Below are 20,092 nucleotides of genomic sequence, written 5' to 3' on the forward strand. Positions count from 1 at the left end.
ACAAACTGAAGGCTTGAACAAAGGACTGAATAATGTGGATGTGTGCCAGAGAGCCGTTCAAGCCAGAAACTCACCAATACTGCTAAGAACCAGATGTATAGATTTCTGAATGTGTCTGACTGCTTTCCCATTTAACAACTCCCTTTTTCTTTCTTTTATAATAAACCTTTAGTTCAGATGCTTTCTTGCTTATAAACCTTTAGTTTAGATGCCAACGAATGGCTGGCATCGTAGTATTTTGAGTAAGATCCAAACCTATACTGACCTGGTAATGTGACTGACTCTGGGGTCAGAAGAACACTTTGTTTATGTGAGCAGAGTTTTTAAATAACCTCTCACTGTGCTGGACCTAGGTGCTGATTAGGAGCCAGAGAACTGGAATGCAATAAAGGGGGCCGTGTGATTTCTTTTTTCAGTTTCTCGATAACCAGTGTGGGGGATCAGAAGCACAGTTGGTGACTGGTTGGTGAGTTTAACTTCCGTGTTAACCACCAGTTTGGGGAGCCTCTGCTCTCCCTTTTTCAGCCTGCCCTGGTCTTGGCATTTTCAGTGAGGACCAGCCCAGGCACACCGGATCACACTAAGTATTAAAGTTAAATTAATAGAATGTTTTTTATGAGAAAGTTTTATGAAATCAATGGAACTCCTTTGTTTTCTTTCTTCTGAGCAGGGTTTCCATTTTCCAAACCTGATGTGATCTCCCAGCTGGAACAAGGGGAAGAGCCATGGGTCTCAGACCTGCAGGGTTCAGAGGGAAAACAGACCCTGAGATCTCCCTGCAGAGGTGAGGAAACATTAAACCAACTCTGAGTGTGAAAGTGCCTGAAGGAAACATCTGGGATGCCCTACCAAGCCCTTGAGAGGTGTCTCAGTTCATTATTGTTGCCAGCAGGGGTCATATCCTCAGGGTAACTATAGCTCATGGCTTCCCGTAGATCCTAGCAGACACCAGCAGTAGCTTCCTCCCTTCCCCCTGCGTATTTGGATGGGATTTGAAAGCCAAATTGATCCCCTCCTCTCTCCTGTTTTGGGGAAGAGTACGGGGGAGTTCAGTTTGTGATTTTTATTTGACCTCCTCCAGCACTTAGTTTGTTTTGGCTTTTCACTTTTCATCCCTGTTTGATGTTTCTGTCTTTTTCACAGCAGGTGATGCAATGGCATGTGAGAAAGAGGAGCAGAATTCTCAGCAGAAAAATGTTCAGCAAGTGGATAAACACAGAGCATTATTGCAAAGATCAAAAAGCCATGTGTCCAGGAGTCATGAGGAGGAAAAATCCTGTGAGATTCAGCACAGACCAGAGAGAGAACAAGGAAACCAGCCAGGGGTGAAAATGGGTAAACGTATTTCCTCTCAGGGAACTCAGAAGGACCTCAAGGAAACCACAACAAAGCAGGAAATCATCATTGGAAAGAGAAAAAATACATGCACAGTGTGTGGAAAAAACTTACGTGACTACTCAGCCCTTCTTAATCATCAGAGAATCCACACAAGGGACAGGCCCTACGAATGCCGTGAGTGTGGGAAAAGCTTCACTCAAAGATCAGTCCTTTCTAGACATCAGAGAATCCACACAGGGGACAGGCCCTATGAATGCTGTGAGTGTGGGAAAAGCTTCACTCACAGATCAGCCCTTTCTGTTCATCAGAGAATCCACACAGGGGACAGGCCCTACGAATGCCGTGAGTGTGGGAAAACCTTCAATTGCAGATCAGACCTTTCTAAACATCAGATAATCCACACAGGGGACAGGCCCTACGAATGCCTTGAGTGTGGGAAAACCTTCAATCGCAGATCAGACCTTTCTAAACATCAGAGAATCCACACAGGGGACAGGCCCTATGAATGCTGTGAGTGTGGGAAAAACTTCACTAGCAGCTCAGACCTTTCTAAACATCAGAGAATCCACACAGGGGAAAGGCCCTATGAATGTCGTGAGTGTGGGAAAAGCTTCACTCACAGATCAGCCCTTTCTAGACATCGGAGAATCCACACAGGGGACAGGCCCTACAAATGCCGTGAGTGTGGGAAAACCTTCACTCAAATATCAACCCTTTCTGTTCATCAGAGAATTCACACAGGGGAGAGGCCCTATGAATGCCGTGAGTGTGGGAAAACCTTCAATCGCAGATCAGCCCTTTTTACCCATCAGAGAATCCACACAGGGGAGAGGCTCTATGAATGCCGTGAGTGTGGGAAAAGCTTCGCTCAAAGATCAAGCCTTTCTAGACATCAGAGGAGCCACACAGGGGACAGGCCCTACGAATGCCGTGAGTGTGGGAAAAACTTCACTAACAGCTCACACCTTTCTAGACATCAGAGAATCCACACCGGGGAACAGGCCCTACGAATGCCTTAAGTGTGGGAAAACCTTCTCTTGGCACTCAGCCCATATTAGCCATCAGAGAATCTGCAAGGGCAATGAACACCATAAAAACCTCTAGGGCTATCAATTTTTTTTCTTTAATACTTTTTCCTGATTCCCACATAGTAACTTTTTAAATCTGTTTGAACTGTTTGCAGCACTGTTATCCCTCAGCTTGGCCAGATGAGTGGCCCATTTATGCCTTTTGTAGTTTGCCTTCTTTTGAGCTGGGCCCATTTGTCCTTTCTATCAACTCAATTATCCCACAAGTAACTGGAGTGTGCCCTTCCTATGAGGAACCAGGGAGCATCACATTTATACCATTCCTCCTATTGCAAAGTTATTGTTAGAGTCGCCAGTGGTACAGATTGTATCCTTGCCAGTTGTTCTCACGTTGCTCTGGGTTGTGCTGAAGAGCAGTTACATTGGGAAGTTTTCATGTTATAGTTAAATAAAGAGGAGCAGGGGAAAAAAGTGTCATTTCAGCCTCTGTGACACTGGAAGGAGAGGGGGTGGTTCAGAGATTCCCTCCTTCCCCATCACTCCAGAACGGTTACATTTTGACTTCTCTGTGCAGAGTTTATTTTCATCACATTCTATCCCTCCACTTCTCAAAATGTCATGTGAGGAAGAGTTCTCAGCTGTCTGTGCTTGGAGATGATGCTTTGATTTCTTTCCTCCTATATCAGAGTCGCTATGACTGGAGATGAAAGTGTCAAAGACCTGGAAGGGGAATTTAAATGGATCCCAAACATAGTGTCATTATTTGGCGTTTAAATTCCAGGTTTCATTTATTGGTAAAGCCACTTCTGGCAAGAGGACTATTTTGTCCCCCATTATGGGATGCTGGGATACTTACAATTTTGTAAATAACATAACTGGCTATTGAGAGAGTGCTGAGTGAAGCTGCTTTGAATGGATCAGAGGAGAATGTGATGGGAGAATCTCTTGTCCTGATTCTAACTAATCAGATGTAACCTGCTCTGGAATTTCTCTTGATACTTTCATTGCCATGTATTCTGTCTCTCTGTGATGTGGGTTTCTCTCTTTCCTGAAGGCTGTTTGCTCACCCAATTGGATATTAGTTCAGTTCGATAGGACGTAGCTCAGATTTCTTGGAGAATTGAAGACAAATGACCATTTCCTAAAATCCTCATTTGTCACTTCAGCTTTGCTTTTTCCCCACCCCTCCATGGTGACACGGAGAAAGTTCAAGTGCAGTTCTGTCAACAGTGGAGAACTCTCCAATTTACTGCACACGCTAACAAAGAAACAGCAGTGATTTAAAATCTCTATTCGGAAATGGTGAACAACAGCAGAACCCCAACTAACTGAAGGAAGTGCATATGATCACAGTGGAGTTCAATTATTTAAGTCAGTATTTTCTGAGATGATTTGGGGAGAGAATTCCACATTAAGTGATTTTTAACTTGGCAAAATGCCCATGTATTTGGTTCCCGAAGCATTTTTGTAACCCATGCCCCACAGAAGATCTTTCATATTCGAAATGCTCCCCTTCATGATGCAGATGTTGAGGAAAGAGAAGTGGTATTTTTGTTCAATTTATCCTTAATAGATGCTCAAAATGTGTATAAAATGAAATCAATGTTGGAAATCTAATAGCTGCAGAAAAATAGCTCTTTTTAAATAGAAATTCTAGCTCTGGTAACGAAGATTCTGATCCAGGCCTGTATCCAGTCCCTTGCCTGGACCTGTGTCACCAAATTAAAGAAAAGCTGGGCACGTTTCCGGAAGCCATTGCTTACGACACTGCTGAGATTTTGAGTGGTTTTGTAAAGGATTCTACTTCTGAGAAGTGTAAATTCACCCTAAAAAGGGCAAGGAAACAAAGGGCATCAGGAATGTATGTTTGTTCGGATGAGGCAAGAAAAGGGAGTAGCATTGTCCCCCTTGGGTAGCCCCTGTTCAATTCCAGGTCAGAAAGCAAAACTCTTCTGCAAGAATATCCAAAAAATATTGTGTTTCACTTCACTGCATAAGTACAGTTGTGTGGCAATTAAGTGATGACCCTAAAATTTCATAAAATCAAAGAACGCTGAACAAAAAAGTGTGGGAAATACGGCTGTATCTGAGAAAAAGGCTTGGAATGAGGGAAGATAAAAATTGATCGGTCGAGAGAAAAGGCCCTGTTTCCCCCTAGTTTGGAACTTCTCTCACAATTACTGGAATAGAAAAGCTAAACAAATGGTGTCCTATTGTTGGAAAGGAGATTGAAGTGAGGCCATTTTCTCCAGATAAAAGAAAATGGTCATGTCAGGAGTGGGATTTGAAACCACGTCTCTATGCAGAAACCAGAACACCCAAGAGAGAGGAAAAAAGAGTCTTAAAACTGGCACTTTGGACCAGTCCACAATCCTAACGCTACAAAGAATGTGACTTATCAACCCTAGTTTTCATTAATATTTGATGACACTCTTTAGGGAGCCAAGATGGCACATCTCTTTCAACTCCTAGAGACCTTCTCCAGCACAGCTGATTTTTAGGCACACTCACCCGGACCTAAAGTTACACGTTTCCTGGAGTTCCATGAGTTCTGCGGTGTTGGAATCTCCCTGCTCGCGTTTTAAGCGAACAAAAGATGGGTGCTGGCATTCTGAGACCCTCAAAATCCTGCCCTGGGGGCCAGACAGTTAAGCAACCGGCATTCACAACCTCTACCATGATAGCATCCCGTCTGGCAACAACTCACTTATCAATAGCTGGGGTCTGAAATCCTCATTTCTTTGTTCTATCACTGTAGTCTCCACTTTCCTATTGCTTGTCTGTATAATCTCTGTCTGGTTCTGTGATTGTTTCTGTCTGCTGTATAATTAATTTGTTGGGTGTAAAGCAATTAAGGTGGTGGGGTATAACTGGTTAGATAATCATGTTACAATATGTTAGGATTGTTAAGTTACATTTCAGTAAAATGATTGGTTAAGGTATAGCTAAGCAGAACTCCAATTTTACTATATAGTCTGCAGGTTCAGGTACTGACAACAGTGGCTGCCTTTTAGCCAGAGCTTTTAATCAGGGCAATACATTGATCCTGTAAAATCATTTCCCAGCCGTAGTCCATCACCCACATTCCTTAGGGCATTGGGCCACCATGTGGACGTTTCATTTCCCTCCTCAATTTCACACAGAGACACAATTTCCTTTGCACAGATCCATGAACAGCAAAACCTCCCTGTGTCTCTTCTCTGAGCCAGCGCATTCGATTCCATTGAAACCTTCTCTCCTGCAATGGCAATGGTCATGCAGAAGGGACGAGGCCACCTTCACCTCTGACAGTGAGATATTGGATCAGCTCTTTCTTTATGCTGCTGTTGTTAGTCCATGAAACATCAGGGATGGATGCAAGGCTGAGTTCATGCACCAACCCCCTGAAACATTTCAGCGCCGCAGAGAAATCCTGACTCCGGCTATTGGCATGATCTGGTGGAGATTTGAATAGGAACTGGACGGTCTGAATTGTCAGTGTGGGGAATGAACAACAATCTATAGCAATGTTGTTAACCACAAACACACTCTAATCATGCTCCAACCGGAAGGGAAATGGGCAGGAACTCTTGCTAAAAGGCAGCCACTGTTATTAGTACCTGAACCTGTGTAGGGACACCCGAGTGGGTATCGAGTCCATTGCCTTAACCAGGGGTAATCGATTATTTTATCAAGATTCAAATTTCTTGGTCAAGGTATAATCAATGTATAGACGCCAGAGAAAATAATACACTGATGCTAATGAGAAGAATATAGAAATATTTTGCAGTCACTATGGGCATAACTATGATTGTTTTGTGTTTCACTCTTCATATATGGCACCACCTTCCTTCCCTTTAGACTTCTAGTTTACCAAGGGTAAAACTAAACAACTCTTCAGATACCAGGGATTTGATGTAGCTGCTTTCAATCCTCCGGCTCTGCCGGGATAAGTAACATTTCAGGCTGTCACTGAACTGAAGGAGGGAGATCCTTTTTTGACAGGTTACGCCTCCTCTTAAAGGTGTTTATCTGGCAGCCTTGGTTCCCAGGTCTCTCCTGAGGGAAGAAAGTTTCTGTGCAAAATACCAAACCTTTTAACAGAGCGGAGGGAAAGGGAACGGCCACATGATGAGGCCAATATGTACCACAACATGATTCTTTTATGTGGGATGACTCTGAACACTGACTGATCTGCACTCTCTTGTGTTTGAAGAGATGTTGAGTTTTGCACTTGGGAACCTATAAGGCTGAAGCAATGTTATGGATAGTGACACTGCAATTGAAGGGTTATTTAAGGTTGTAAAAATTGTTAAAAACACTAAGCTTAAACGTGAACTGCCTGTTATTAAAGGCTGGTTTCCCCACGTTGGTTCCATAAGCTCTGCTAGAAAGGCCCTGGGTTCTCTCCTGCCTCGGTGGGAACTAGAGGGAATCGTCCCCTGCTGCCCTTGGCTCCAGGCTGATTTTTCTGTGGAGGGGGTGTGGAATTGAGTTGTTTGCTGTTGAGAAGGGAGCCAGGCCAGTTCTCAGGGAACGAGAACTCCCAGCATCTGTCCAGCCCAACCCAGGCTGCTGCCCTGTCCCAGCCTCTGTTCCCCTGGGGGCCCTGCATATTTGACTCTAGAGCAGGCCGGGAGCAGCAGCTGAGGCAGAGGACACCTGGGCTGGGCAGATAGGAGGGAATTTAGCAAGTGGAAATGGTAAAACCGCAGTGAAGTATTACCTTGGACTCGACGGCATTTCTCCATTGATCTGTCTGCTTTGGGGCAGGGACAATGACACGTCCTGCTGCATTCGTCATTTCAAAGGGTGGTTTAGGATTTCCATTCTCAGACACGGTGCACAAAGCAGGACTCAACCCAGGGTGCAAAGGAAATGAGCCACTCACAGGGCTGGTCTACACTAAGGGGGAAAATCGATATAAGATACGCAACTTCTGCTACGTGAATAACGTAGCTGAAGTCGAAGTATCTTATATCGATCACTTACCCATCCTCACGGCGCGGGATCGATGTCCAGGGCTCTCCATGTCGACTCCGCCACCGCCGTTCGCAGTGGTGGAGTTCCGGAATCGATAGGAGCGCGTTCGGGGATCGATATATCGCGTCTAGATGAGACGCGATATATCGATCCCTGAAAAATCGATCGCTACCCGCCAATACGGCGGGTAGTGAAGACGTAGCCACAGGTTCTGGCAGCCACAATGAGCGTTTGATGAGAGCTCAGACCTGCCCCTGTCCCAGAGGGAGTGGGGTGTCTACAAGGGGCTTGGACCACTGATCTATCAGCACCTAACTCCCAAACTTTCAGTAACTCTATTATCAGTGCCCGTGAGTGTAATTTAAACCATGAGAAAAACCACACTAGGCTAGACCAAAGGCCCATCTAGTTCTGAATCTTGTCCTCTGACAGTAGCCAATACCAGGTGCCCCCAAAACCACCCGTGGGAGTTGAACCCAGGATCACCTGTTTATAAGGCAGGTGCTTTAGCCGGCTCAGCCATGGTGCCTGCCTGGGTGTAAGACATAGTGTCTGCCCACACCTGACTCCCTGCCATCTCCACCAGGACCTGACAAGCTTTCCTTGTGTTCGGATTCTGCAAAGCAGAGGAGGAGGTGACGTTTTCCTTGCAAGCTGTGTGTGTGAGTGAATCTTTGGCCAGGTCTGCACTACAAAGTTGTTTCAGCAGAAATATATTGCTCAGGTGTGCGAAGAACACACAACGCTCCCTCGGTCGGCAGCTTGGTGTGGCTGGTGTACACACTGCAATGCCACGTCTGGCGACAAAACTGCCCTGTTTTCGTGACAAAATAAAACCACTTCGATGAGAGGCCTAGAGCTTTTTGCAGCAAACTTACAGTGACAGAGTGCCAGTGAAAATGCTGCTGGTCATTAAATCACCATAACTGGCCTCCACCAGTATCCCACAATACCCACCATGAACTCGCCTGCCCTGCATTCCTGCTAAAGAGGCTTGGCCTCTCCCTTTTCATAGCTCTAGGAAGTTCTGACAGCTGAGCCTGCTGCTCTGCTCCGGCAGCCAGGAGCAAATCACTGCCGTGGAATGCTGCTCTCCGGCCCTGCGAACACAGAGCAGGGGGTGGGAACTTCCATACATGGGGGGGCCACCAGCATCCGAACTGTGACACCCCATGACACCCCTTCCCTCGAGGAGGCTCTTACCTTCTAAACAGGGACAGCTGTTTTCTAGTAAAATCACTAAAAGGGAAGGAGGAAACTCGAAAGAGGTTCCTCCTGGCGCTCACGTCCGTGAACCCGAATACTCTCTCAGTCCTCAAAGAGAGACCTGGAGAAGGAGACTTGCTGCAGCAAAGCCACAGGGGTCTCTGAGGTTTCCCTGGTCCCTCGCCCCTGTTCTGCCTCGCTGATGTCAGCATCTCTCTGTGAGGTCACCACCTCCCCCCCATACCTTTGACCAATAGTCTGAGGTCCTGCAAAAGGCCTTTGTGATGTCACTGCCACACCCCGCCCTTGCTGTGCCAATGTCCTGCCCCTGGCCAGGCACTTTGCAGGTTTCAACTAGTCCCTGTGGATCACCCCACTCAAGGAGCGTTCATTCTAGGCAGCAAGCCGGCTAGACAGGGAAACATCAGACGCTGCTCCCAATGCTACACTCAGTTTTTCAGAAATGAGTTGACTTTATGACCAGAAGAGACCATTAGAGCATCTAATCTGACCCCCTGCATATCACAGGCCTCCTGTATGACACAAGAGCTACTTTTGGGGCAAACACATTCCAGAAAGGCATCTAGTCCTCATGAAATGACATGAGGAGATGGAGAATCCACCACTTTCCTTGGTAGCTTGTTCCTGTGGTGAATCATCCTCACTCTTGAATTTTTGTGCCTTAATTGTAATATGAATTTGTCTCTTTGCACCTTCCAGCCATTGGGTCTTCTTATGCCTTTCTCTGCTAGATTAAAGAGCCCTTAAATATCCAATCTTTTCTCTCCATTAAGGCACTTCAAGACTTCAATGAAGTCACCTTTCAATCTTCTTTTGATCAGCTAAACAGGTTGAGCTCTTTCAATAGCTCCCTAGAAGGCATTTTTCTCCAGCCCTCAGAACCTTTGGTGGCTCTTTGCTGCCCCAGCTCCAATTTCACAACATCTTTTTCAAACGAGGACACCAAAACTGGAGGCTATTCCAGTATCAGTCTCACTGATGCCGTGTCACCTCCTGTGATGTTATTGTCATAATCTGTAACTGTATAGATCACCATTGCGACTGCTGTTCTATATTTGCAGCCAATATTGTAGAAAGGTTGTTGTGTAAGGGGGTCTATGGAGAGGTTCTGATTGGCTGATTATAATGATGCTATCTCTAGATGTCTATCATTTTTTTAGTTCACGTTATGAATATTGGCTCTATGCTGCCTGTATTTCAATCTTGTGCTCTGCTTCCGGGGAACACCCCAGACAAGCTGGTGTCTGTTCTGCCTAGCCTGCTTGATGGCCCATTAAGGACCATCAGCTGTACAATCGCCCCATTGAGAGAAGGCAGATACGCCTTGTGACTCAGCAAGGTCTGCAGGGACCTGCCTATGGAGAGAACTCTAAGGTTTTTCTATGCCACGTGCTGGACAGAGTGTCCTTGGGACATAGAAAGCAAAGACCACATGGCAAGAGACTACAAAAGGCTGATGCCTCGTCTCCATCTTGTCTTCAATCCTGCTTCATACCTCTGGAGGGACTTTGCTACAAACTGAAGCTCTGTACAAAGGACTGAATGACCCATCCCAGAGGAGGATGTACTCCAGAGACTTGATTTGAACCTGCAGTTTATTCCATCACTGTTACAAGCCTGAACCAAGAACTTTGCCATTGCTGTATGTGAAGGGTTCAAATCCATGTTTGTTTTGTATAACAACCTGATCTATGGATTGTGCCAGTTCTTTTCCAGACCCAAAGTCCAGAGTATGGTCAAGGGACCAGAGGCCTAGCAAATAGTGACCAGCTAAGAGAAAGCTGGGTAAACAGAAAGCCTTGCTTGCTGAGATAGGCCTGGTCAGCAAATTGCCAGGTGTTGGAGCTTAGAACTAAATGATTGTGTCTTATTCAGAATTGCAGACTGAACAAAGAATCCCTATTGTGTTTGTTTCTTCTCTAGGGAGACATTCTTCCCACAGATCCAACCTTGAGTTTATGAAAATTGGCACGTCAGTATAAGATATGGCATCCTTCCACCTCCCTTCCAAGGGACCAATGCCTGCCTTAAGACACACAGAAAACAATCTTTATTGCCATATACTGTCACTCTTTCTTTGCTTTAACCCCTAGGAATGTACCTGTTGGACAATCAAAGGAGTTGCTCCATTCCTATGGATCCCAAATCAGAATTCAACATATATATTTTATACTAATAACATTTTATCAGAGTATTAATGAAATGTTAACTTGCTAACTTGAGACCATGGGTGGAGACATTATCTAATCTGTTAATCATTGGCTAATGTGCTTATCCTGTCTTGCAAAACCCGTCCCGGGTGTGGAACTGCCTAGCCTGTCACTTTCCCCCGCCCGTGGAAAATCTATATATTCTATTGTAATTAATTAATTAACAGTGTCTCTGAGCCTAATAAGCCCACTCCACCAGCACTGTGTGTAATAAAGTCCTATTCTTGACCTCTACACGGTGTAGATTTATGTCCTTCACAGACACCTGCTGAAGAAAGAGGAGATTCAGCATCCAGCTTGGCTGAATGCGTCTCCTCTCCCCACAGCTTGGTAATTTTTGAGGAAATGGAGAAGACTGCCTTTGCCTAGCTGTACATCGCTTGCAAAAGAGACAGGTCTTTTTGGTGACAAGTGTTAAAAGGAGCCATTAGACAAATGTGGAGACAGGAAAAATGTCCCTCAATTGAACTGGCATCTGTGGATGCTGAAGCACAACACAGAGCGCTAACCACTATATGAGAACGGGTGGTGTCAGAAGAGTCTCTACCAAAGCCTTTTCCCACCAGCAGGGGCCTCTCTGTGCACAGAACTCCTGGTAGCGTGATGGCTGCAGGCAGTGGAGAACTCCATTTTGGCATCTCTTTGTTGGTGAACATCTGCAGTGGCTGTTTAAAGGTCTCTGGATAGTGATCTTTGAGACGAGCTGGCTGAAGAACCTTCCTACTAACCAGGAGAGCCTGGCTTGGCCTGCCAGTTCTTCCTTGCCAAAGCTAGTGTGTCTGTTGGCTCCTTTTTTTGTATCTCTTTTCAGAAAAAAACCTGTCAGCAGAATCCTTCTAAGTGCTTGTTCAAGACAGAGAGAGCCTTCCTTGCGGCTGAGTCTTGGTGCCATGGGGCATGCCTCACTGCAGCACCTCCTGCTGACCATCCTAGCAATTAGCTCTGGTTCACCGGTGCGCCTTCATCTAGTAGCGTCTGGCCACCATCTGTTCTATCATTAGGACCCATGTTGCTCTCAGGACTTCAGTGTCCTCTTATGGACACAGCCCTCTGGCTGTGCCCCACTCAGTTCTCTCCAAGCTGCTGGGTGGGTGGGGGATGTCCTCTACCCAGACACTTGCCTCAGTGGCCGGCTGCAGTCCAGGGTGTAGCCACCTGTGTCAGTGGCTACTGAGGCAAAAGGTGTGAACCTCCAACCCTGCCATCTGTTTCCCTGGACCATTTCCCAACAGACCTAGAACCTTCCTCCACCTTTGTATCAGGGCATTAGTCTGGCAGTAGTCAGCCAGGAGGTCACTCATGCACCCGTTACCCCAGCACTACTCTGATCATGGTGCCCTCCCTGCTCCTTCCTCCCTTCCTTCATGGCAGCCAATCCTCCCTCCTCAAACTCCAAGGAGTGACTAACTCTTGCTGTGCTGAGCAGCTCTTTATATATGGGCTGCTCCAGCAAGCCTTCTCCTGATTGGCTCTCCCAATAAGCCCTTTCTTGATAGGCTGGGTTCTGCACAGCCTCTTCAAGGCTGCCTTAATCTTTCTCCTGCTTGTTTGGGGCAGACAGCCCACCACACATGGAAAGTGGCAAATGAGAATTCTGGAGCTGAAGGAAAGGTTACCATGACTCAGAACTGAGCCGAGGTTGCTGCGACTGAAAAACAGATCACTAACCATTATATGATCACAGTGACTGGTGGGAGAGGCACATGTTAGAAGCCCTCTGTCTACTCAGCTGTGGCTTTCTGTGCACAGAGAGCCAGACACCTCAAGGACTGCAAGTCTTGAGGGAAATGGGGAACGTCTGTACTTAAGAATTTGCAGGTGTTGACTTGAACCAGCAAATGAAACAGTTGCAAATATTTTCTTGAGGCAGGCACCATGGCTTAGCTGGCTAAAGCACCTGTCTAGTAAACAGGAGATCCTGGGTTCAACTCCCAGTGGTGCCTTGGTGTATGGCTTTTGTCTCCTCTGCTCACATTTTCCTGTGTCTTCCTAGGAAACAGAAGAGGCCTCCCTTGGTATCCAAGTCATTGCTTGCTAAGGAAAAGGCTTCTTTGGAGAGAAGCATTGGAAACAATCAAATCACAAACCTGGAGTTGATGAAAACGCTACTATGACTGGCATTGGCATGGCAGTTGCTTCAACTGCAATTGCTGCAACACGAGAGTCTGCGCCACACATCCTTGTGATTCCCTGGAGATGTTCACACACAGATGTCATGTCACCTTCCTTTTGATTGTCATTGATGAAAAATGGAGCAGTTGGGAGAAAAGTCCCAGAGAGTCGCACCGTGGCTAAGCTGGGTGACTCACCTGCCAGGTAAAGTGGAGTTAGGGATGCAGCTCCCAGTAGTGCCTTAACAAATGTGTCTGCTCTTCCCACCTTTTGGTGAATCTTTTGCGGAAACAGAGAAGACTGCCTCTGCCTTGCAATGCAAATGCTTGCAAAAGAAACCAGTTGTTTTTTCTGACAAGTGTCAGAAGGAGGCACATAAGAAATGTGGAGACAAGGAAAAGGTCATCGTAACTCCACTTGTATCCATGGCTCTTGAGGCCAGAACGCAGAGCACTAAGCACTGTATGACCACAGCAAAATCTAAACTTTACACCTTATTACACTAGGCAGTAGTTAGGTCAAGCAATTTTCTCATCCTACTGGATGTTACCCTCCTTAATACATAGAATTCCCCCTAAAACCTGGATTACTGTCCTCAGATGAGCTTCATTTTCTCAGGATTCCTGCTGCTTCCAGCATAGGTGGGGGAGGAGAAAGGCAAAAACATGATGCCACAGTCTCCTATTTTATATCCTTAGTTCAAGTGTCTAGAAGACACTTGCCCAGAAGTGTCCGGGTGGGCTCTGATGAGTCACTAGTTTGGGGAATCCTCCTGGTGTGGTCTTGTGCAACTGATTCATAGACTTGAGCAGTCCCCACAGTGTTGTGTTTGGGCATCTGTCACTGAATTGGAAATCCCTTAATTACAATTCCTCTGCTGATTCATGGCTGTTGAACACCCTCCTCGGCAGGGGTCACTAGCAAAATTATAGCCTATTTCAGTAACAACCATACAGCAAAATGCATAACTTCACACACCCTCATGCTATACATATTTGGACAGAATAACCGATTTCAGCAGATCATGACTTTTCATATGATAACTTACATGGAATGGTTGGTAGGACATATCACAGCCATATAGGAATGATGACTATGTGAGCTACAGGGAGCTATTTTGAAGTACATCATGTCACAAAAGCCTCTAGAGACTGGCCTTTGGGAAGAGCTGGCTGAAGAGCCTTCTGAGTAACTGAGAGATCCAGGCTTGTCCCTGCCAGTTTGTGCTTGCGAACTAAACTTGTCCGTTGGGCTCCCTTTTTTGTGCCTCCTTCACAGAAACAGAGCAGAAGTTCTTGGCCAATCCTTGAAAGTGCTTGTTCAAGACACAGAGAGCCTCTGTGCTGGGGCAGGGGTAGGGCTGCAGGAGGTGGTTGGGGGTGGAGGTGCTTACCTCGGGCAGCACAGCTCCCAAAGTGACTGGCACACACTCCCCTCCGGCAGTGGCTCCTAGGCAGTGGGATACGGGGACGGGTCAGCTGTGGCGTTTGCATTCAGGGCTGCAGGGATATGCCGGCCACTTCCAGGAGCAGTGTGGCAGGGAGGGAGGGGGCAGAGTGGGCAGGGAGCTGCCTTTGCGCTGCTGGCACATCTCCGTGTGTCACTTGGGGAGGCATCAGGTCTCTGTTGGCTGCCTGGGGCAGGGGCAGTGGCCAAGGGGGCTCGGGTCACCCCTTTGCCTCCTCTCTCCAGGCTCCCAGCCCATCTTGCCGTCCGACAGGGATTTTAGGGTGCAGCAGCGCAGGGAGCAGGAAGGGTGAACCACAGCGGCTGCCTGCCCCACATGCAGGAAAATGGCTTGACCTGCTGGCCCCATGGACTAAGGCATCAGGCCTCCAGCTTGCCCCATTTGACCCAATGGGTTGATCTTGTGGCCAGAATTATTTGCAGTCGGGATTTCCCCCAACAGTGCCCCACAGGGGTCCAGGGTCAGCTCCAGCACAGGCCACACAGGAAGGCTTAATGCTCGAGCTGCAGCACATGCTGGGCAGGCTCTAGGCCGGGATCCCCATGGCAGGAGAGAAGAAGACGACTCGGCCCCTGGAGGGGCAGGCTGGGGCTTCCTGGATCCCATTTGCTCACAGCCAGTGCCCTGCCCCCACTCCCATGTCATCAATGGCTCCCCCAGGTCAGCCAGAATGGAGCAGCGGTTTTCACTGCACCAAGTCCACTTACGGCTTACAGGCAACTCCCAGACCCACCACAGCCCACCATGTCGGCCAGAAAGGAGCCCACTCAGCCTCGCCATTGCTGCTTTTCCATCCCCCCAGAACCCTGCTTCTCCTGGGCTGCAAGGAGCCATCCCTGGGAAGCCAACAGGCAGCCACAGGGGTCTATCTCCCAGCAGCCAACCGCACCTCCATGGGTTTGGCCCTCAGAAGGGCAGGCGGGGGTTTCCTGGATCGCAGTTGCTCACAGCCAGCCCAGCCTCCACCTCTAAAACCATCAGTCATGCCCCCAGGTTGGCCATAAAGGAGCAGCCATTCTCCACTTGGACTCAACTTTGCTTGTTTTCCTTCCCCCCAGAACCCCCCTTCCTCTCCTGGGCTGCAAGGAGCCACCCCTGGGAAGCCAAGAGGCAAGCACAGGATTCTGCCTCCCAGCAGCCAACCGCACCTCCCCCGGCTTTGCAGAACGAATGGTGATGCTCTACTAACCCCACTTAGCCGCACTGAGGCGCTTAGCTTCTGCCCTGCCTTCCTCAGCTCGACTTTCCTCTTTTCCCCCATTCCTGCCTCACTTCCTCCTTTGGCAAGTCACGCAGAGGAGGCCAGCAGGAAGAGCCGGCCTCCACCGGCCAACCTCCCAGGGCAGAGGAGGCCAAGCCACAAGGCTTCAAAAGGTGACACGCCTAACTCCTCTAGGTTCTCCAGCCTGACGCCAAGGTGCTTTCTCCACTGCTGTCAGCACCCTCTGTCATGCCGGGGTTGGAGTTATCCCACGGACAGGCCAATAGGAGAAGGAGGAGGCCTTCCTGAACAGCAAGGGGAATCTGGGAAAAGGAAGCCAGCATGTTTCTGAACCAGGGACCTTTTGCGTGTTAGGCAAACGTGATAACCACTACACTACAGAAACTCCATCTGCTTGGCTGTTGCTCACCCTGGCACAGACCGATGGACAAACCTGGAGAAAGTGGTGACAGCCCTTCAATGGGTCAGCTGGCAGAGCAGAAGACTGGAGCCGGGGCTCAGGAAGTCGTCCTTACGTCGTCCTTGTGACTCCAGCTTGAGGGAGAGCTTCTTTTTCTTCCCCTTGCTGACAAAGAGCAAGAGAAGGATGAAAGGTCAGGGGGGCCAACTCGGTGCAGAAGCCCATGCTGCCTTTTCCTGCTGCATAGCCTGAAATGAGGGACTCGTGGCAGTTAAAGGAACTGCTGCACTTTCAGAAAACATCCCACCCGTGCACCAAGGGGGACAGAAGAGCCTGTTAGTCTAGCACGCTCCCAACTGAACTACTTCAGCAGCTGCTCGCTTTCTTTTTGGCCTCCTGCTTTTCTGTCTGGGATGTTTTTGTCAGCTGTGGCACAGAAAAAGGACGTCATTGTGAGCGGCCCATGAAGACAAGATTCACTTTTGCCTTCCTTGCTCGGCTTTACTTGCTTCCTCGCCCTATTCCTGCCTTAGTTCCTGGGTTACCTGAAGGCGACGGGGGGCCAGCAGTACCAGGAGGAAGTTGGGCAGCTAGACCCTGGTGGCAAAAGTCCTGCCGCCACTTGCCACCCCACTCTCTTCTCCCAGCGTCACATATTGGCCACCAGGGACTTGGGGCCCAGCAGCGCAACGGAAGGCAGTGGACAGAGCCACCCTCGCCTTGAAGCTCCGGCTCATTAAACCACATCTTCAGTCGCTGATAGCCAATGAGAGACCGACATCGCTTGCTATTTTAGCACTTGGAAATGCCATTGGTCAGTCATTGGATCTCTGTAATGCTGTTACAGAACAAATGAACATAGAATCTCAGTGTGACATTCTATACCTTTGGGGGAGCGGTTGTAACCCCCATAATCCTCATTTTCATATCATCGTGATCTTACATATAGAGCATGATTTGTAAGGTATCAGGGAAAGGATATGATCGGCTGAAAGTCACTTCTCTACCCATAGATGTAGACCATTCATGCATATGAAGTTATGAGAATTGTGCAGTGTGGTTGTCACTGTGCTGCAAGGTGGGGGAGTCAGCCAAATATTAGCTCCCCAGTGGCACCAGCAAGGAAAGTAACCAACACCCAGACAGGGTGTCAAACAACCCATCGACAGTCATTGTCCAGCAAGGGAGCTACAATGCAATGACTCACCTGCATGAGGACACCCCAGGGGAATTGCTCAGACTTGCTTGGAGAGACGCAGTGATGCTCACCTGACTCTGAAGGGGGGGCAAAGCCATGAGGGAAGAAAGGACATGATAAAAGGAGAGACATTTGCCAGGCTTTATCTCTCTCTGTCACCTACATCTACAGACACCCCCACACCAAGCAACTGAAGCGCTGATGAAAGGGGAGAGCCTGGCTGAAAAGCCACCAGCCAGCCTGTGGTGAGAAGCATCTGAGTTTGTAAGGGTACTGAAAGGGTTAAGATCAGCTTAGAATTAAAAGCAATGAGGAGTCCGGTGGCACCTTAAGGACTAACAGATTTATTTGGGCATAAACGTTCATGGGTAAAAAGCCCACTTCTTCAGATGCATGGAGTGAAAATTGCAGATAGAGGCATAAATATAGATTGGAACATGACGTGACGGGAGTTACCGTACAAGGGGAGAACCAGTGTTGAAGGCTAATTCAGTCAAGGTGGATGTGGTCCTCTCCCCATAATTGACGGGGAGGTGTCAATACCAAGAGAGGGAAAATTGTTTTTGTTGTGAGTCAGCTACTCCCAGTCCTTATTCAAGCTCAAATTAATGGTGTTAAGTTTGCAAATCAATTGCAACTCTGCAATTTCTCTTTGAAGTCTGTTTTTGAAGTTTTTTTGAATGGCTACTTTGAATTATTGGGTGTGAATGTGTAAACGTGCTATTGACTATACAAGTCCCATATGGTCTTGTGATCTGGCTTCCTGGTTTTCACGCAGGCGGCATGGGTTCAATTCCCATTGTAGGAACAATGCAGAGCTTTTGCTCAGACGGGAGGCAGGAGATGAAAGGAATGGGAAGGGATCCTGCCAGCAGGGGAGTTGGACAGTGTTGGGAAGTGACCCCAGAAGTGGGGGTGGGGCAGTGGTCTGGGGGAGATGAGGGAAGGATCCCAGCTCTGTGGGAAGTTGACATTCTGGAGAGCACAGGCCTGGCATGGGGGGCGGGGAGAGTGAGTGTGTCCCTCTAAACTCACCACCAGCAGGCTTGGAAGAATTATGTATTTGTTGGTAAATGTCAATTTCTATGTAAACACACAACCCAATGGCAAAATCTTTCCATCGATAATAATCAAACCTAACAGATGGGCAAAGTAAGAAACATGTTGCTTGAGAACTTATCCTGTTCTAATCCTCTAGGGTTCCCTTTTGCCTTAGGCACCACCACGTGGGCATTTCATATCCCTCCTCAGTTTCACACAGACACACAATTTCCTTCGCACAGATCCATGAACAGCAAAACCTCCCTGGGTCTATTGTCTGAGCCAGGGCATTTGATTCCAATGAAACCTTCTCTCCTGCACTGGCAATGGTCAGACAGAGGGAATGCGTCCACCTTCCCCCTGGCAGTGAGATATTCACTCTCCTCTTCATGCTGCTGCTGTTATTCCATGAGTCATCAAGGATGGAATAAAAAGCTGAGTTTCTCCAGGGTGAGGAAAGAAAGGAGCCACCAACGCCCTCAAAAATCTCAATGCCCAGAGAAAACCTGCCTCTGTTATTGGACTCCCAGAGGTGCTGGCAATACAATGGGAAAAGGGACTGTCTGAATTGCCAAGGCAGGGAATGAACAATCTACAGCAACATCATTAACCACAAACACACTCTAATCATGCTCTAGCCAGTAGGGAAATGGGCAGGAATTCTTACGGTTCAGCCATGGCCACACGTACAGAGCTGCACAGCAGTGAGTGTGCTGGGGAAGCTGGTCTGAGCAAACAATTTGTAATGACCCTTCAGTGAGAACAGAACCAGAGTGTAGAAAGGCCTCTGCGTTAAGTGGTTGTGGCTGAGGCCTTAGGGAGCTGGGTTAGAAACCACAGCGTGTTTCTGTGGAGGTTTGATCCTTGTCAGCTAGGCAAGGCTGGTGTGTGGTGTCTCCACGGCTGTACTTCCAGGGTCTGATCACAACAGTGCCATAGGGAGCCAAGCCTAGACATATTCAGAGGCTAAGGATAGGTCAATATTTCAAACAAACAGTAAGTCTATGCTGCTGCAGCTCAGTAATGGAGATGCTCTATGCCAGGGTTTCTCAAACATCCTTTCACTGCAACCTCCTTCTGCCAAAATAACTTAATACGTAGCCCTGGAAAGAGGGACCAAGCCCCTCCACTCGGGGGGGCAGAGTGCCAAAGACTGAGCCCCAGTGGGGGGAGGGCAAAACCAAAGCCTGAGGGATTCAGCCCTGGGTGGGGGGGTTTCAGACTTTTGGCTCCAGCCCCAGGACCCAACAAGTCTAATGCCAGCCCTGGTGACCCCATTAAAACAGGGTCACGACCCACTTTGCGGTCCTGACCCATAGCTTGAGAACCACTGCTCCATGCTGAGCGGGGAGAGTTTTCCTGTTGGTGTAGTCAATCCACTTCCCCAGGAGGTGGCAGCTCTGTCATGGGGAGAAGCTATATCAGTGGGGGTGCAAGCTGTGGTGTTTATCACATTTAAGAAGTTTAATCAAACCCCATTTTTAAAACCACCTGTAGTCTGGGAATGGCAAAGGAGCTAGATGAAGCAGGGTCTGTCCTTCAAAGTCCTGGAGACCACGATTCCATACTCCTGCTGTAATGGGGGTATAGCTCAGGGGTAGAGTATTTGATTCGAGATCAAGTGGTCCTTTGTTCAAACCCAAGTGCCCTCTTAAAAAAAAAAAGAAAAATTTCATTTCCATTCTCCATTATGTTCAGGAGCAAGCTACCAAGGAAAGTGGTGGATTCTCCATCTCCTGATATCATTTAATGAAGACTAGATGCCTTTCTGGAATGTGTTTGCCTCAAAAGTAGCTCTTGTGTCCTACAGGAGGCCTGTGATATGCAGGGGGTCAGATTAGATGCTCTAATGGTCTTTTTCTGGCAATAAAGTCAACTAATTTCTG

General features: G+C 47.9%; 2 non-coding genes across 2 annotated transcripts; both read left to right on the forward strand.

Moving 5' to 3' along the window:
- The first annotated feature begins 12,634 nt into the window (after nucleotides 1–12,634).
- On the forward strand, nucleotides 12,635–12,708 carry TRNAT-AGU. The gene has a single exon. It is a non-coding gene; the product is annotated as a tRNA-Thr (tRNA).
- Nucleotides 12,709–19,786: 7,078 nt separating this feature from the next.
- TRNAS-CGA lies at nucleotides 19,787–19,858 on the forward strand. Its single transcript has one exon. It is a non-coding gene; the product is annotated as a tRNA-Ser (tRNA).
- The last annotated feature ends 234 nt before the right edge of the window (nucleotides 19,859–20,092 follow it).

Source organism: Mauremys mutica, unplaced genomic scaffold (genome assembly GCF_020497125.1).
Source record: "Mauremys mutica isolate MM-2020 ecotype Southern unplaced genomic scaffold, ASM2049712v1 Super-Scaffold_100033, whole genome shotgun sequence".
Lineage (NCBI taxonomy): Eukaryota > Metazoa > Chordata > Testudines > Geoemydidae > Mauremys > Mauremys mutica.